The sequence below is a fragment of the Chionomys nivalis genome, chromosome 6, assembly GCF_950005125.1.
Source record: "Chionomys nivalis chromosome 6, mChiNiv1.1, whole genome shotgun sequence".
Classification (NCBI taxonomy): Eukaryota; Metazoa; Chordata; class Mammalia; order Rodentia; family Cricetidae; genus Chionomys; species Chionomys nivalis.
Window position 1 is genome coordinate 92,109,978 of NC_080091.1, and position 20,400 is coordinate 92,130,377.

Sequence of the window (20,400 nt, forward strand, 5' to 3'; positions counted from 1 at the left end):
TGGATAATGGAAATACAACTGAAGTTTATTCAATTGTAAAGAAAGTGAAATTATGAAATTCTCAGGTAAATGGGAAGAAATGGGGGAAAAACTATACTGTAACTCGAATTCTAATTGGTCTTCATAAGGGGTGCACCCACACTCTGAGGCAACGGGGATGTTCTATCGGGAACTCACTAAGGCCAGCTGGCTGGGGACTGAAAAAGCCTGGGACAAAACCGGTCTCGCTGAACATAATGGACAATGAGGACTACTGAGAACTGAAGAACAATGGCAATGGGTTCTTGATCCTATTGCACGTAATGGCTTTGTGGGAGCCCAGGTAGTTTGGATGCTCACCTTAATAGACCTGGATGGAGGTGGGTGGTCCTTGGACCTCCCACAGGGCAGAGAAACCTGCTTGCTCTTTGGGCTGAGGAGGAAGGAAGACTTGATTGGGGGAGGGGGAGGGAATGGGAGGTGGTGGCAGGGAAGAGGCAGAAATCTTTAATAATTAAATAAATTAATTAATAAAAAAAAAAGCCCAGAGTCAGAGATTGAGGTGTGAAAGCTGAAAGATCAGAGAAGCAGAGCAGTCAGCCACTAGTTCTTACCTCTACAAAATCCTCAGACAAAAGAGGTGATCCTGTCCCTACAACTCCTCAGACAGAATGCCTTCTCTAGGAAACCTCAGACTGAATTCTAAGCTCCTATCTCCTCCCGCCTTATATTCCCCTCTCTGCCCAGCCATATCCCTTCTCATCTCCACCTCCTTAGTGTTGGGATTAAAGGTGTGAGCCACCACTGCTTGGCTCTGTTTTTCTTTTAGACTGAATCAATCTCATATAGCCCAGGCTACTTGCAACTGTAGCCAAACGGGGTTGAACAGTGGTGGATGTGGACTCCCATGCTATCTAAGACACTGAGAACATGTGATGGTTGAGGGGATAGCATATGTAGAGTCCTTCTAGGGCTCAAGGAACACTGAGGAAGAGGCAGAAAAGGTCTAAGGAACAGAACATGGGGAGAAGAGCTGGGAAATGTCACTGCACTCACAACCACACAGCAATTAGCTATGGTTTTCTCGCACTGAGCCCGCACAGGTCCGACTCTGTCTACAGTCAGGCAGCTCATGGGCTCCACCCTTGCTGAACTATTGGCCACTAATAGATTCTGGGAGAGAGGGAAGGTTGTGGCATATTTGTGCATTGTGAAGACTTATTCCTGTGACTGGTTTAAAAAAATGTTGAATGGCCAGTACCTAGGCAGGAGAGATAAGGTGGGACTTCCAGGCAGGGAGAGAATGCAGGGAAGGAGGCAGAGTTGCCAGTCAGACACTGAGGAAGACAAATGGACGGCACAGAGTAAAGGTAACTGAGCCACATAAAAGAACATAGTTTAAAAGATAGGGAATAGTTTAAGATAAAAAAAAAACTAGTTAGGAACAAACCTAAGCTAAGGCCGAGCTTTCATAATTAATAATAAGTTTCTGTGTTGTTTGTGTGTGTGTGTGTGTGTGTATATATGTCTGTGTCTGTGTGTGTGTCTGTGTGTGTGAGAGAGAGAGAGAGAGAGAGCAAGAGAGAGAGAGAGACAGAGAGACAGAGAGAGAGAGAGGGAGAGAGAGAGAGAGAGAGAGAGAGAGAGGGAGAGGGAGAGGGAGAGAGAGAGAGGAAGAGAGAGGGAGAGAGAGAGAGGGAGAGAGAGAGAGGGAGAGAGAGAGAGAGAGCGAGAGCTGGCAGCCCAAAGAAAAAGCCATCTACAGGGCAACTGCTGTCTCAGAAAGAGGGAGGCATTGTCTTCAGTCGTATATCTACTGGTTAGCCCATCAGGCCCTAATTGCTAGTTCTAAACACATGATCATGAAAACGCCTCTGTTTAAACTAAGTGGTCACAAGACAACATAAGAGAACGTGAAGGTGAGAGTGAGATTTGTAGACAAGAGGGAATGGTGGGACATAAGGAGAAATAGAAGGGCATAAAGAATGGTGTGGGTTGAAAATAACCAGAATGTGTTACATGTGCATATGAAATTGCCAAATAAAAAATTAGTTAATAAACAGTTATATTGGGTTGTTAATTTCCAATTCCATCCTTTTCATTTCTAAATATGCTTATTCAGTACCCCCCTTAATTGTGCTCTTGCTGTTGATTTCATCTTTGGACACTATTAGCTCATCTATTTGGAATATTGTAATTTTCTTTTACTTTATTGTTTATGATAATGATATTCCATTTCAGCTTTTTTATTTTATTTTAAGTGTATGGACACTGTGCCTCATTTATGTCTGTGCACCATCTGTGTGCCTGGCACCTCAGAAACCAAAAGAGGGCATCTGATCCTTTTTCATTGAAGTTACATGCGATTGTGAGCTGCCATGTGGTTGCTGGGATTCAAACCCAGGTCTTCTGAAAGAGCAGCAAGTACTCTTAACCCAAGACCATCTCTCCATCTTTGCTTATGATACTCTTTATGTCTACTTACTTAGTCTGGCTTGTGCCTTCACACATACCCATCGACCTTGGGTTGATAGCTGTGCTCTTGAAGAGTGAGGCTCCAGAAGAAACCCTGAGCAGACATTCTGTGACTAGATGAGATTTTTTTTTTGACTTATTCACTAATGTTAGATTTGGGGCACTAGATTACTGGACATCCTAGCTACCAACAGATGTTTTATCTTGTGTTGGAAAGTCTTACCACAGAGCAGCTATCTAGTTCTTATTGGGGTTTCCTTATTCATCAGAATTGATTTAAGAAAGGAGAGAAAAGAGGAGCAGCCACCATATTGAGGTTATGTATGTTGTAGCTTTGTTTTGCATATCCCTGCTTTCAGCTGTGCCTAAGGTCACAGTCTGTCATTAAACCCCTCTGGAAACAACCTCCATCACTGTGATCCTAGAGCCTAACAAACTGGAGGATGACAGCTTACTCCACACTCCTGTACTCCGCCCATCTGCAGCTGCCCATTCTCAGAAGCAAGAGAAATCCTATTCTGGCTTGGGGACATGACTTAGCTCCTCTACATGTTCCTCTCTTTTATCTCGGGGTCCTGTTTCCTCATGTCTTCTTAGCTTGATACTATTCCACTACCTGAGTAAAAACCGCAGTGTATTTGCTTCATATGCTCCCTTTGCAGAGACACTTGCTCATCAATGTTGAGTGCAGCCCTACTCAAAATAGCTAAGCTATAGAGCCAGGCTATGTGTCTGTCTACTGAGAAAGAGATAAAGAAAATATGGTATACATATGGACTCGATTTCAGCTATAAACAATGAAATTGTGTTGTTTCCAGGAGGGTAGATGCAACTGGAGAGAATCATATTATGCAGAGTAAGCCAATCTCAGAAAGATAAATATTGCCCATTTTTACCCATTTGTGTATCCTGGATTGGAGGTAAGTACATAAAATGGTAAGTGTAGAGATGGCATGAAAGGAGAATCGAACTTCCCATGGAGACAAAGGGGACTGGCAGGAGGGATGACTGAAGGTGGTCAGACACCACAGTCTGAATATGCTCAAAGTACATTACACACTTGCATTAAAATTTACTTCTGGATTGCAATACCATGCAGATCTGTTTAAATATATTATTAATGAAACAAAAATATTGTGAGACATGATGTAATAGTTGTGTAAATACACTATCTTTGGGGATGTGATTGCACAAGTCCCCCCCCCCAAAAAAGCATTTGATTCCCACTCTCAAATTCCAAATTACATTGTGTTTTCCACCTCTCTTAGCCTTCTTCCATTTGGGATATAACAGTTTTTATTAAATCTGCATTGCCATTATCTGGAGTATTCAATGACAGTGAAAGTGAATTCATATATGCTGTCCATCTTACTTAGTAAGAACTTGCCTCATTCATCTTTAATCTGTATTATAGTATGAGTTATGAGTCACTTTTGGTACATTTTATTATTAGGTCTTGTTATATTTTCAAAGACTAAACAAAAGTTTTTGGAAGCATAAGCTCTCTCATCCATTAGTTATCTGTCCATGCACTGAAGTCATCCTAACACAACAATTACATTCCTTCTGGTCTACCAACACATCTGTGATATTAAGATTGAGTTATAGTTCTAATAAAGTTTGGTATTCATTGTTCTTCTGAGAAGAGCCTCAAATAGATAACGGCAGCAAATTTAATATCACATGTCGTCCTTTTTACAGAATTGAAGATGCTGTTCTCTTTAAAAATCTAGTTACAGGAATATCTAATCTCATCTTTCCTCTAGTTCATGACAGGAACCATCAGTAACCAGTAAACGTGGATCATATAATGCTTTATAACATGCAGCAGCCGTCGATAAGGTCATTTGTTACTGGGTGAAGTACATGGAGCACTATGGACAGATGGGGGTACCACACGCATGTGCCATCTCAATGAGATGCACGTGAGTGCAATCTCCCTGGCAGCCAAGCCCGGCATATGGCTAAATATCAATTACAGGGACTGAGAGGCATGTATAGCTCTGTAACTTCGGTTACTGACAGTTTGATTGTAACGGGATCTGAACAAAGAGGGTGAAGGATAACACTAGGTTTTTGTTTCTTTCTCTCTTTGTTCTTACTTTCTGTTTTTGAAACAGGGTCCTAATATATAGTCCTGGCTGACCTAGAATGCCTGTATAGACCAACTTGCCGTTGAACTCACACATATCCATATGTTTTTGACTCCTGAGTGCTGGTGTTAAAGATGTACGTCATCATACCTGGCATGTACTTTTTTAATTTTTTAATTAATTCTCTTATATTTTTATGCAATATGCTTTGATTGTATTCATCTTTGCCCTGCCTCCTCCCAGAGACACCTGTCTTCTCTACTGCCTTAGCTAGGGTCTATTGTTGTGAAGAAACCTGTCTTAGGGTTTCTATTGTTGTGAAGAGACACCATACCATGGAAACTCTTATAAGGGAAACATGTAATCTTATACGGAAAACATTTAACTGTGGTGTCTTGCTTACAATTTAGAGGTTTGGTCCATCATTGCCATCGTGGGAAGCAAGGCAGCTTGAAGGCAGACATGATGCTGAAGCTGAGAGCCCTTACATCTTGACTCACAGGCAAGAGAAAGTGGTCTAAGACACTGGGTGTGGCTTGAGCATATATGAGATCTCAAAACCTGCCTCTACAGTGACACACTTCCTCAAACAAAGTCACACCTTCTAAAAGTGACACTCCCGCAACAGCCCACAAATCATCACACCTACTCATCCAACTTTTTGTCCTCTTTTTTTTTTTAACACCAATGGAGTTCAATTTCTGCTACCCATATATTCTTGGATATGTGACCTTCCACTGAAGCGTGGTTAACTTACAGGCTACACTCCTAAAGAAAACAAACTCCTCCTTTCCCAGTAGCTAACAATCTCCAGTTATGGGTGGGACATTGTGCTCGCCTCCTCTCTCCATGCTGCACTTTGGTCTTGCTTGAACTTGTACAGGATTTGGGCATGTTGTCAGGACCGCTACAAGTGCATAGGTGCAGCTGTAGTTTTGTGGTCAGAAGACACCATTTTCTTGTAGTCATCCTCAACCTTACCACTCTTTCCTTTCCAAGATGATCCATAAGCCTTGCCAGGAGAATGGTAGATGACAGATGTTCCATTCAGGGCTGAATATCTGGCAGTCTCTTAATCTCTTTGCCTTTATCAGTTGTGGGTCTCTGTATTAATTGCCATCTACTGCAAGAAGCTTCTCCGATGAGGGCCAAGAGATATATATATCTACATCTAACCCTATAAAGATAAGTCATTCAGAGTTCCTTGGCCCCTTGTGGGACGGTCTATTGAACATCATTCTTGGAAGCCAGTTTGGAAGGAGGAGAGAATGATCTGGGGTTCAGGAGCACATGAATCAGCTTCCGCCTGTTAGAATGCCCGTTCTGATTCATTAGATCAGTGACCTATGTTTTGCATTTTTAACAAGATCTCAGTAGTGCTCAGACTGTTGGCCATCAGAATTCACTTGGAGAAGTAAAATATAATCAGCTGTTTATATCTCTTTTCTCTCATTAAATTAAGGTTTAATCAACACTCCCTGCCAGCACTGTGCTACAAGCAGATTCTCCATAAAGTTTTGGATGGAATTTAGAGGAGCAGTACCCATGAAGAGAGAAAGAAACTGACTGCACTCATCTATCTCCTTGAGTAAATGATAAATATTTGAAATTCTTTTTATTGTACCTATATGATTGAAACAACTTAATAAAATCTTTATTGAGAACATTCAGAGCTTTGCACAACACAAAAGGATACCATAGTCCTTCTTATCTGAAGGACTGTTACTCGTTAGGGAGGCAGGACATTAGCTGTGCAGTAGAGAATCTAAATATCGATTTTTAAGTGACGGTTGACAAGATCAATACCCAAATGATTGCTGTAGGTGGCAGAGAACACTTAAATAAGGAAGTAGGAGGTTGTGGCTGGAGAAATCTGGAAAAGGTAGAGAATGAGAAAGAATTGACAGATGGTGGGATGGATGGTTGGAAGGAAGGAGGGAGAGAGGGATGGAAGAAAGGAGAGATAGAGGAATGGAGGAGAGGATGGATGGATAGATGGGTGACATAGGGATGGACAGAGGGAGGAAGGGAATGAATGAAGGAAGAAGGGGAGATAAAGGGATGGAGGAATGGATGAGTGGATAGATGGATGATTGAGGGAGGGAGGGAGGAAGGGAAGGACAGGGTAAATGGAGATCTGGATGAATAGAGGGAGGGAAAGAGGGAGGAAGAGAGGGAGTGAAGGAAGGAAAGATGAATGGATGGATGATGGATGGATGGATGGATGGATGGATGGATGGATGGAATGATGGATGGATAGATGGATGGATGGGTGATTGGAGAGACAGTGGATGTGCCTCACTATGCTTTGGTACTGTGCAATGGACAGACAGATTAGCGACTGATAGGTGGGTAGAATGGGTAGATAATCGAGCCTTCTCTCCAGGAGATGTACACGATGTACAACCACATTCTTCTGATGTGTTGAAGCACATAAGTAGAACGCACTGATTTGTTTCATTAGTTGACCCGTGGTATAATAGCCCCATTTACCCTACAGCACACCTCTCAGCGCAGCCTATACCTCAGTACAAATAAGATGCTCTAACATTGTGCTCTGACTCTTATGTTTTCATTTTATGTTTAAAATTCTCTTGGTAGCAAGAAAACAGGCAGGATTATCTATCCCACGGGGCCTGTAAATTCAGTAGATAGCAACTAGTATTGTCCTTAAAATCAATCACATCCCAGAGTGCTTCAAAATGAACTTTAGCAAATAACACGACTGTGATAAAATTTGCATATCACATTTACGGTATATTTGAGGCTTGTTCCCCCCAGCTCAGCACTTGTCTCTTAAATGAGATTACCCGTACTTGGTAGGAGCAGAGGTGAAGGGCCCTCCACTGAAAAGCCAGCCTGACTGAAACAGGAACAGATAGTGACTCTTTGTCCTCTGTAATTCTGGGGACAGTATTTATGCAGATAGCAAAGCTGAAGCTGGATTTTTGCAGTTTGAGTTTGGAGCAGGACACACAAGATATCAAGTAGGATTAGTTCTTCTCTTCCTAGTGATTTTATAGCCAGAATATGCAGCCATTTAAGATTATAGAGCGGGAAGCTGTGGCTCATATTCTTTAAAGCCACAACAGTACAGTCGGGAAAGAAAAAAACTGGAAGGAATTCTCACGCTAACTTCTTCACATTCAATCCTTGGACAGATGCTTAGCTCCTACCCCAGCGCACATGCGCCTCACTGCTCTTTGCACTCTCAAAACCTCCTCCTTCTGTGCCTTTGTGCCTTGCTTCTCAAGACAGACTCGGGAGCAACTCTTAACATCTATGCACCAAACTCAAGGGCCCCAAATTCATAAGAGAAACACTGCTCTGGCTAAAATCACACACTGACCCCCACACACTGATCATGGGAAACTTCAGTCCCCCATTTTTGCCAACAGACAGATCATCCAAACAACAACTAAACAGAGAAATTCTGGAGCTAACTCTTGTTATAAACCAAAGGGACTTAACAGGTATTTAGAAAACATTTCACCCACACACAAGAGAATATACGGGGTGTGGGTTAAGTATCTTGAGATAACTCTAACCAAGCAAATGAAAGACTTGTATGACTAAAAAATGTTAAGACATTGAAGACAGAAATTGAAGAAGATATCAAGTGGAAATATCTTCCATGCTAATGGGTCAGTAGGATTAAAAAGTGAAACTGTCCATCCCACCAAAGCAATCTGCAGATTCAGTACAATTCCCATCAAACCTACAGTACAGATCTTGAAAGGATAACTTTCAGCTTCATATGGAAACATAAAATCCCAGAAAAACTAAAACAGTCCTGAAAAGTAAAAGAAGTGCTAGAAATATCACCATATTCCATCTCAAGTTGTACTACAGAGGTATAGTAATAAAGACAGCAAGGTATTGGCATAAAAACAGACACGTTGGTCAATTGAATTGAACACCTAGACATAAATCCACATACCTATAGACACCTGATATTTTGATAAAGAAGTTAGAAATGTACCCTGGAAAAAGCACAACTGATTTATGAGTGTCAAAATGTACACAGTCCTACCTAAATATACCAAAATAACTTTTAAGGTAAGTCTGTTTTTATAATCACATCTTGCTTTGAGGCCAAGTGAGTCACTATACTAATGGTATAAGTTTGACTAGTACATGTACAATAAAAACCATAAGAAAGTATGCAAGTGCTTGAGAAATGGCTCAAGGGTTCTAAGTGCTTGCAGCTCTCTGAGCATCAACGTTCAGTTCTCAGCATCTACATCTGGTAGATCACAGGTTCCTAGTGTTCAGTTCTCAGTACCTACATCTGGTAGATCACAGTTTCCTAGCGTTCAGTTCTCAGTACCTACATCTGGTAGATCACAGTTTCCTAGTGTTGAGTTCTCTGTATCTACATCTGGTAGATCACAGGTTCCTAGTGTTCAGTTCTTAGTACCTACATCTGGTAGATTACAGTTTCTAGAACTAGCACTCCACAGGATCTGATGTCCTCTTCCAGCCTTCCTGGGTACACACACACAGACATGAGTAAGTAATAAAATATAAATAGTTTTAAAAGACAATTTCTAAAAAGACATATGTAATCTCCTGTAGTAGATTGGTAGAGCCAAATTTCCCTCCTAAATGGGCTCATTTTACATCTTTATTAAAAGTTTGGCTTGTGTTCTTTGATCTAAGACTAGACTGAAAATCACCAGCCATCAGTAACTGAAACTAGATCTTCAAGGACTGAGGAGGAGGAGTGGGGAAAAAGGACACCAGCACAGCGTCAACAAGTTCAAACCCTGAGACACATGCTTGACTTTAGGGTCAACTATAGCCATGTTTATATTCCCTGTCAGATCTCGAAGGCCCACAGCTGCCGTGGTTAGCAGAGAGATCGAGAAGAGACACGGGGAGATGAGGGATGACTCAGTCCTAACAATCACATTGTAACTTCACAATCTTTTTATGTTTAATTTCCAAAACCCAAGTTTATAGACAGAAGCCGCCCAGCTAGCCCGTGAGTATAATCCATGTGCAAAGCTGTTAGTAAGCCACTGGGCTGGCGAAACCACATGTGACTCATTTGGCTCTGGTTTTAAGACAATTCATTCCTTTCCTGGGTGTGCAGGTGAGTGGTGGAGAGCCTAGCGCAGCTGCTATACCAGCCAGGGCTGGGTTTCAGTGCTTTAGGGAATGTGGGCTAGAGAACTGCACTAAGCTCGGCGGGGCTCTCCTACCAACTAAGACGCCCCGTTTAGGTCCCCATTGAACTCCGCTCTTCAAGCTTACATTGTGCAGATTTGTGTTTTAGTTGAGAGTACTCTCCAAACGTTTCTTGAGTTGTTCTGTGGACGCTGTCTTTCTATTGTGTTGCCATGAGTGATTCTTGAATCCATAGCTGTGTTTAGCCCAAGGATTCGTCTCTTTTGTAGAAGTATTTGTAAAGCTGCGGCTCTCAAAGGTCGGATTGTGTTCTTTGTAAACAACATCCTTGACTGTAAGGGGTTTGCTTCTCTGTTCCTGTTGCAGTCCTAGAGTGTCTGCTAGCCAGAGTCAGGGTCTCAGTGGGAGGGGCTAAAGTAGGAAGAAGAGGTGAAGTTATATAGACAACATCTAGGGATATTAAACCACAAAAGCAGGTTTGTGCTGGTTTGCCTCTGAGCATTATGTTCCCTTGGTAACTGGAATCCAGATCACATTCTTCTCAGCATATCTCAGTCTGACTCTCACAGCTTAACACTTCCTGAAGAGTTTTCATAAACGAGCTTCTGAGCTGTTCCAGAGCAAAAGAGTCAAAAACGTGATCAGGCCCTTTATTCGTCTGAATAAAAAGCATGATAAACTTTTTGCTTCCAGTGATCTTTAGCTTATAAACAATTTTCTTCCATGAGGCTGACAGAGAATAATACAAATCAAGAAAATTCACCAGTGGCTCCTGAGAGGGCAGGTTCAGGAGCTGTGTCCGCTTCTCCTTGGTAGAATCAAAACCTCAAGCAGAAATCCTTTTCTCTTCTAGTGCCCTATGATCTCAGAGAAAAAACTCCAGGCTGTTAGATTTGTCATTCATTCCTGGGGAATTTTCGAGATGGACTAGTAAACCGGTCAGCAGCCTCACACATCCTGTTGGCACAGCCCACATTGCTCTCCCTGACTCCTTGTATCTGTCCCCACCGAGGCAATTTCAGATTCCTCCTTTGGGAATATAATCTTGGGACACACTTTTTAAGGTTCTCCTTCTTATTGACCTAAATTCTAAGAAGATCTTGATCATCCTAGCAACAGGACGAGGGACATTCCTTGTACTCCTGCCCCGGTCATTGGATCTTCGTCCTCTTTGTGAAAATGTCCTTCATTTCACATGATTGCCTGTGTCTCCTGCAATACTAAAATATGGGTTTTTATTGTCGCCCCCAGCTCTGCACCCTCCTCATCCCGCACAGAAACCTCATCTAAGCAGGAGTGGTTCATTATCATTGCAGGAAACCTGTTCATGTTGGCTTACCCGCATCATGCTTAAAGTGTGCTTTGATCTCAAGGTCCAGACACCTTCTCCAGCCCGGGCTTATGTCCTACCATACAGAATAGAAGATGGATGTACCAAGAGGGAGGAAGGACCAAGCTACTCTTGCTTTATACCTTGCTCTCTCTTCCCTTTTCTAGTGAATAACAGCCTTCTGACTTTCCCTTCTGACAAGTTTATCAGTTCCTGATAGAAAGAAACAGTCTACGTGAAACATGTACACTAAAAAAAAAAAAGTCCACCATTGAGTAGGTAGGCCTCCCTTTCTTCACTGGGAAATAAAGGAGAAGTATAAATATCTAAGAACATCAGACCTTGATGTGACCTTTTTGAATTAAATATCATCCTTTAACATGTGGAAATCTTATGTGTTAAGTTGTTTTCAGATTGGCTACAGATCAGGCACACCATCCCAAACAGGATATACTTGTGTGACGTTAGCAGAATTAGGAATGCCAGACTGATATTCTAAACCACAGAGAGGGGCACTGAGGTCTCCTTTCTCTACTGGTGTTTAAATTTCCCTCTTGTGTATATGAATTTGTGTACTTATCTTTTTCTTTCTTTCTTCTTTATTCCTTCCTTTCTTCCTTCCTTCCTTCTTCCTTCCTTTCTCTCTTTCTTGCGTACTTTCCTGACAGACAAATTATATTGCTGTTTTCTCTACCACGACAGTGTACATGACCTTGAACCATTCCCAGCCCATCATTATGACCAGTCTACCGAGACCAATGTTCCATCCTCACCTGGCCCTTTAGCTGCCTTTTCTTCTTAAGATTATGAGCAGTCAAATATGATTTTTTTTCCTGAAATACGGGTTTAGATTCCCTTGCCGGTTTGTCATGGCGACTGCCGAGCCATCTTCCCACTTGAGTCCTACTCCAGCCTCTCTTCTAACCCAGTTTCTCCAGCTTCGACAAATCCTTTGTAAAACTGTCAATGATGGAGCTATTGCTCCATCTGGAGCCAATGTCCCACTTTCTGCTTCAAGGTCTGCACAGAGAACCCTGCCTCCTCCAGATCATGAGGCTTGTAACACCTGCCAAGGCCATTTGCCACATGACGTAACTCTCACCATTCCACAGAGAACAGCACAGAACCATAAACCGCCTCCTGCAATTAGTAATATACCATAAAAGGAGGAATAAAATACAGAATAATATGTAATCATGCTGTGTATTAATCTCGCCATGAAATGAAGGGAAACTACACTAGTGGTATGGAAAGGCACTCCTATGATAAAACAAGTATAAAGACAATACTCAACATCATTTTAAAGCAACGGGTTCCAAAGAACAAGTGTGGGCTTTCACACTGGCATTCTTTGAAAGCTCTGTGAGCTCTCCGTAGGTCACTCCAGAACATACAAGCAAAGCAGATGGATTAGGGAAAAATACTTTTCAGTTTTTCACTATTTAACAAGTCTGACCTCACTTATGAAAAGATTAATACAATATTTCTATGTACATAGGGTATAAAACCATGAAGAAATAAGAGTAAGTAAATATATGCTATCTGGAATCCTAAAGATAATAATCTTTTTCTATTGTGTTTTATTATAATTCATATAAAATAAAGTGTGTGCTATCAAAGTAAAGGTTATCAAATAAAAAGAAGAAACTTCCTTCAAGGTCACTCAAAGACGTCTAGTTGATGTCACTAAACCGTCTGTGGAAACAATCTGCTTAATGAGGTTAAAATGGCAAGTTATAGCCCATGGGGGAAGTTATGCCATGAAAAATTGCATATTAAAGATGCAGGCAACCACCAACATAAACATTGTAACCCAAAGCTGGGTGGAAAGAAACCCAGAAAGGACTACAAATGATTTCTTTCTCTTTCTCAGTAAAAATGTTCCATTTTCAAATACACGATCTCCTGAGAAAATTGGGAGCTGGAGGTCACAGGAGAGGATAGAAGGAGAGAGGGGAGAAAGGGAGGAAGCAGAGAAAAATGTATAAAAAAAACAATTTTAAAAAGTTTCATTTTCATCACTGTCCCAGAAATAGAAAGAAATTTCATTTGCTAACCACGGACACGGAGAGAAACAATTAATAAAAGGAACCTCCTGAAACAGAAAAGCTTCTGTACAGCAAAGGACACAGTCAACAAGACAAAACGACAGCCAACAGAATGGGAAAAGATCTTCACCAACCCCACATCAGACAGAGATCTGATCTCCAAAATATACAAAGAATTCAAGAAATTGGTCATCAAAAGAACAAATAATCCAATAAAAAAAATGGAGCACAAACCTAAACAGAGAACTCTCAACAGAGAAATCTAAAATGGCTGAAAGTCACTTAAGGAAATGTTCAACATCCTTAGTCATCAGAGAAATGCAAATCAAAACAACTCTAAGATTCCATCTTATACCTATTAGAATGGCCAAGATCAAAAACACTGATGAAAATTTATGCTGGAGAGAGTGTGGAGGAAAGGGATACTTCTGAATTGCTGGTGGGAATGCAAGCTGGTACAGCCACTTTGGATGTCAGTGTGGTGATTTCTCAGAAAATTAGAAAACAACCTTCCTCAAGACCCAATAATACCACTTTTGGGTATATATCCAAAGGATGCTCTATCGTGCCACAAGGACATGTGCTCACCTATGTTTATAGTAGCATTGTTTGTCATAGCCAGAACCTGGAAACAACCTAAATGCCCCTTGACTGATGGATAAGGAAAATGTGGTACATTTACACAGTGGAGTACTACACAGCAGAAAAAAATAACAACATCTTGAATTTTGCAGGAAAATGGATGGAGCTAGAAAACATTATTTTGAGTGAGGTAACCCAGACACAGAAAGACAATTATCACATGTACTCACTCATAGGTATTTTTTAAACATAAAGCAAAGAAAGCCAGCCTACAAACCACAATCCCAGAGAACTTAGACAACAATGAGGACACTAAGAGAGACTTAACGTAGATCTAATCTACATAGGAAGTAGAAAAAGACAAGATCTCCTGAGTAAATTGGGAGCATGGGGATCATGGGAGAGGACTGAAGGGAAGAGGGGAGATGCAAGAAGGAATGAGAGAAAAATATAGAGCACATTAAAAATCAATAAAAATATGTAAATAAATCTTTTTAAAAATAAAAGAAACACTTTCTTTTTGTTAAAAAATATGTAACTGTTTCTGGGGAATCTAATTAATTCCATTTAACAAGAAATATCAGACTGGGAGATGAACAGACAAGAAATGCTGATAATTAACCTAGAAATGTGGAAAAGAGTAAGCGTTGATCACAACCCAAGTGTGAGTGAAGGGACAGAAGCAAAATGAGAGGCGAGGCTGCTCTGAATCTTTGAAGCATGCTTGCCTTTCCCCATTTCCTTCTACTGGGCCTTCTCTTCCCACTCTTTTCTAAATATTTTTAATTTGAAGAGTCCTCACTCAGTCAGAAATCCTTCTACTTTTTCCTGGATGGCTAACACTCTGTAAGTGACAGATGTATTTACAATTCTGACGTAATTGAATGAAGGAAGTGAAGGGGAAAAAATCTAGAGATGTATTTGCATTTGTGACTGAGAAGTCAGTCTGGGGAGGGACATATACAAGGAATAGAAATGACTTGGTTAGCCACCAACCTGAGTTGCTGGCAGAAAGAAAGGACAGTGTGTTCAAGACCCTTCTGCTCTGCCTCACACCCCCATCCTTATTTATATGTAAATATTTGCACATCTACCTACGGAAAGAGATATATATGTGATGTTTCTCCTAAGGTAGTGCCATTTTTTCTTTTTGTTTGCTATCCACACAGCAAAATAACACCCAAAGTAGTAAGGAGACACTCTCCCTCTCTCTCTTCCCAGGGAAGTCAGGTGTGGCTGAGGGCCTTGTGTTGAGTGAAGACCCCATAAAACCTGTCCATGCCTTAAAATGTTCAATGGCAAGATTACCATCTGGTGGTGATGCCTACAGCCATGCCTAAATATGGACATCAAAGGCAGCCAGAAAGATGCTTTTGCAGAGCTAGAGAGAATTTATTAGAATCTATTTGTGAGATCCCAAGAGCTATTTGGGGTTGCCAGAAGGGAAACAGAAAAGCAAGTTGTGGTAGAGATCACCAAAGATCAGACAATGAAAATATCCTCCAAATAGAAATGAAATAGCAGGCTTCCAAATGTGTGTAATTTTCTATAATAGACAAAACTATCTTTCACTCATAAAACTTGAGAGATCAGGGAATGCAGGTTTCATGTGCATGGACCTTGCTCTTGCTTAACCAAGAAAGTCCCAAGTTGAAACAGATTGACTGATGGTCTCTTCCCAGATCTACCCGAGTGATGCTTATTTATGTCTTTCTGATCATTATATAGTCAGCAAAACACAGTTTTCTCCCTTGACAATGGGTATCTATCTACCTTGGTGTTGGTGTGGGAGAAGGTACCAATGTGAGTATTTATGAATTAGGATCTCAAAGTATAATCACATGTTGATTGACTGTCAGAAATAAATTAACAGTCACAAGCATATCCTACCACCTGCCTTGTAGATAGGAGATTATCTGTAAGACATATTCATGGGAGAATAGAAAATGGAATCTCTTTATAAAGATACAATTAGTTCATACTCTCGGCATCCACCTTGCTCCATGATTTTACCAATGTATGTAATAAATTCCTACTTCCTAAACACTGACTTCCATGGCCAGCTCGAGTCATTATTTCCACACCCGAACTGTGCTGTTTTCAGAACATTCTCTCCAGCCTTTTTGTCTATTTCACGCCCCTTGCATTTGAACTGCCACCACCTTGAAGAGCATCCTCCCACGTTCCTTTTCTAGATTCTGAACTCCATCAGCACAGGTCACATTCACCGTCCATTTCCTTCTCAAGAGTAAATACTGGCCTCATTGTTTTCAGTCCCCACAAGGAGCTATGACACCGGCCTCTTATCTGCATGGCTATTTATTAATGCCCCCTTCCCACTTGGCCACAGGAAGTTGGGGTCATATGGAGTTCTAAGCCGGGTGGCCTCCGAACCCTTTGACACGCTCTTCTGATAATGAGCTCTAATGATGCATTAGCTTTCCTGATGAATGTGCTTCTGCTCCGTTTCATCTCACCTATTAATTTTGTTGCCGATATTCCCTTAAGGATGGTTATTTCCACAGATAACTTTTCAGGCTTTGATTTATTTCTTTTCACCATTTTACTAAACTTCTGCATGGTTTCTAACATGGCATTTAACAAATATAATAGCAAATATACTTTCTTTAATTAAAAAAAAAAACAGCGAAAGCGGCTAGGGGAATGGCCTCACAGTTTAAAGTGCTAGCTGTGAAGGCATGAGGACCTGAATGTGGACCCCCGGCATCACAGCCAACATTGGGTGTGGCTGGCAGCACACATGTATAAAGTCAGTCTGGTGAAGCAGGGAAAAGAGGGTCCCCGGAGCTCAACTGTCAGCCAGCCTAGGCGAATCCATGGACTGCAGGGCCAGTAAGAAAATCTACTTCAAAAAATAATGTGGAATACTACAGAGAGAGAATCCAAGTCAACCTCCAACCTAGACACCCATGTGCATATGCAAACATGCACACACATGAGCATGGAGACACAGCCACATAAACATATATGAACACTCACACAAATGACAAAAAATTAAAATAAGTTATGTTCCCAAATGATTCTGTTCTCCTCATTAAATAAATGCTTTATCTCATCAGTGCTGTGGAATAATCCTTCTCTACATTGTGAAGATGTGTTGCTCTCACTGTTAATAAAAAGCTGATTGGCTGATAGCTAGGCAGGATTTTCAAGGCAGAGAGAACGCTGGGCAGAAGGAGGATAGAGACAGAGGTGTCATGAACCAAATGCAGAAGAAGCAACATGGGAAGTTAATAGATGAGGCAAATGAGCAGCACGTAAATTAACAGGACTAATTTAAGTTGTAAGAGCAGGCTGGAGATGAGCCTAAGCTATCAGTTGAACAATTATAATTAATAATAAGTCCTGTGTGGTTATTTGGGGAGCAGCTGGTGGGACAGAGCTGATAGGCAGCCTAGATGGAAAACCCCACCTACACACCAGAATACCACATGCACGGCTTTCAGTTCCAGAGTGATCCATTGTGGTAGGCAAGATATGGCAGCAAGCAGGAAGATATTTACAAGTTTACAAGAGCAGAAATCGAGTTGGACACACCACCTCCTCTCTCAGGAAGCAGAGAGAATGAACAGAAAATGGAGCCAGGCAGTAAATCCCCTAAACCCACATCAGGGGATGTACCTCCAGTCAGTTCTACCTCTTTATAGTTGCCCACCTTCGCCAGCAATTCCTCCCATGAGCCCATAGGGGGCGCCTCACATTCAAATCACAACTCATACTAATGTGAAGCTGGGATTCTTGGTTTTATTAAGATGTGGATTGTGGCTTCTTAAGAAAGTATTAGTTGTGTCATTTTATATAAGCGACATCAACATTCATGGATTTTTCTAGCCTATTGTATTAAACCTGAGACAGTTGGCTCTGAAAAGTAAATTGCCCATGCTTTCATTTATATTCACATTCTGGAGACTTTTAGATTTTAGTTTTAGATTTTTAGTTTAGATAGTGCCTCAAGTAGCTAAGGTTCTTCTCACACTCATTGTGTAGAAGTGAATGACTTCTGATCCCCCTGCCTCCACCTCCTGAGAACTGGAATTAAAGAAATGACAGTTGTATCTAGTTCATGTAGTCCTGGGAATTGACCACAGGGCTCAGTCCATTCTGGGAAAATGCCCCATCAACAGAGGCTTATCGCCAACTCCTCAAGACCATTCTTAGATGGAATATGGGTGCCAGGTCTCTGGTGTATTAAAGAATCTACTAATAAAGGCGGGGAGTCTGGGATTGGAGAGATAGCTCAGCAGTAAAGAGGACTATCTACTTTTCCAGGGGACCCACTTTTGATTCCCAGCATTCACATGGTGGCTCACAATCTTCTGTAGCTCCAGTTCTAGGAAATCCTTCATGACCACCAGGTACATATGTGATATACAGACATATGCCCAAGCAAAACACTTACATATAAATAAAAAATAAAACAATTAAATATCAAGGAAAACACAAAATATTGCAACCAAATGGCCCTCACAAACTATTTATTTGTTGATATAAAAAATAATCATGAATAGAGACTAGTCATGTGATATTTATACCTCAACAGAAAACGTATTTGTTCAATTTTTATTTGCCCTTCTATCAATCAATTGCCAATATTTAACACTGAGAAGGTAAAATGCAAAATAGCTTTATTCAGGGTCTTAGAAATTATAATTCTAGAAACTCAGATTCCAGGAAAACTAAAAGTGTTCTCTAAAGAAAGGGGAAAATAGAATTTGGACTTAAAAAAGCAAAACCTTAAAATCCCTGTCACAGGCAAACATTCGGTCCATGAGTCCATGAGTCCACAGGTGATTGGTTAACTGGTTTTAGGCAGCTCAGCTTGAGCTAAGGGGAACCTATGCAATGGTCTCTATGTCTAGGGAGCTTCCTGTGATTTATCAAGGTCACTCACCAACAAGCTTAATTAATTAAAAGTCCTCACCTGAATGGGAAAAGGGAAAAGAAAGATTATGTGGGGATTAAGGGCAGAGGAAGGTGTGCAAGCAGAGAGATGGGGGATAGCAAACATTAATACATATTTTATTTATTTTTGTTAGTATGCATAGATGTGTGTATGCTATGTTTGTGTGTCTGTGTATATGCATTGTGTATATGCTATGTGTGTGTTTGTGTTTGTCTATGTGTTTGTGTGTGTGTCTGTCTGTGTGTGCGTGTCTGTGTGTGTCTGTGTATGTGCATGTGTGTATATGCTATGTGTGTGTCTGTGTGTATATCTGTGTGTGTATGTATGCATGTCTATGTGTGTGTTTGTGTATATGTGTTTGTATGTGTGGTATGTGTGTTTACCAGCAAAGGCCAGAAGAAGGCATCAAAGCCCCTGGAGCTAAAGTTACAGGTAGTTGTGAGCATCTGGACACGATATCTGGAGGAGCAGCAAGTGCTTTCAACTGTGAAGCCATCTCCCAGCTCCGAAAAAGCTAAATGAAAATCTCTGTGATTCGGGTGTCTCTAGCTGGATCAGACCTGAAATCCTCCTTCCTGCAGTCTGGCTTCTATGGTTCTAGAGCCTCCTTCCTGCAATCTAGCATCCATGGTTCTAGAGCCTCCTTCCTGTGGTTTAGCTTTTGTGGTTCTAGAACCTCCTTGCTGCAATCTAGCTTTTATAGTTCTGGAAAATACAATGCACAATGCTATAGGGAAGGGAGCAATTAAACCATCCTTCCCAGCAGCAGCACCTACAAGCAGCAACTACCAGCATGGCAAGACAGGCAGAACAGTGCAAGAAGTGGCACTCACATAACAATAGCAACCAACAGCTGTAGAACTAGACTTCAGGCCCATTCAGCAACAGAGAAATCATGCCTGGTACTGGAAAATTAGCAGCTTCCTATGGCTAGTAAGGTCATGGACCTTAGAAGAGAATCTACTACTGACACTTTGCTAGACTAGCATAATTCCTAACTCCATTCTAAATCTTAACATTGCACCCACAGGTAAGTGTAGCCATGAGTCCTCATCAAAGAAAGCTCTGTTTACTGATGAAAACCACAACCAGATACAGTGCAGAAATCAACAGATCGTGGGGAGCGCAGCCCCAGCAGATACATTGACATCACAGCTCCTGCCTGCCTCTATGACTCAGGAAACCTTGTAGACATGAAAACAGGAAGATTGTGTCAGAATAGAAGGAAGTCTGCTGTGAAACAGTCTCTCCCAGAAATGGCTGCATACACAAGACCAGAGCAGTAGCAATCCCAATGGACATGTATGTTAATGGAGAAGGGGGTAAGTTTCACTGGTTTCCACCTATACACAAATAACCACAGACAGCCAATAACTTCTGGGAGAAGAGGAATTAGCCTCTTCCAGGTGTGAGGCCCATTAGTGGTTGCCTAATGCAGACTGGCCAGCACTGAAACAATATGCACACTAGCAACAAAAGCAGACTCAGAGGGATCAGAGTACGTACATATGTCACACATACATGTGTGTGTAACAATGATAATCAAAGAAAAGGAGATTTTAACAGTCTGAAAGTTAGGAGGACATGGGATATGTTTGAAGGACCGTAGTTGAAAGGGGCTGGAGGAAGGAAGGAAGGGGATTGAATGGTGTAGTTCTGTTTCAATTTAAAACACACTAAAATAATTAAAAGAAAAATATTTCAATGAAAGGAAAGTCAAAAATAGGCTTTCTGTGCCAAACCCTTCACACACACACATACACGACACCACAAGCGTAGAGCCACTATATACAGCAGGTGCATTCTTCTTTTACGAGGCAGTTTCTTAGAGAAAGT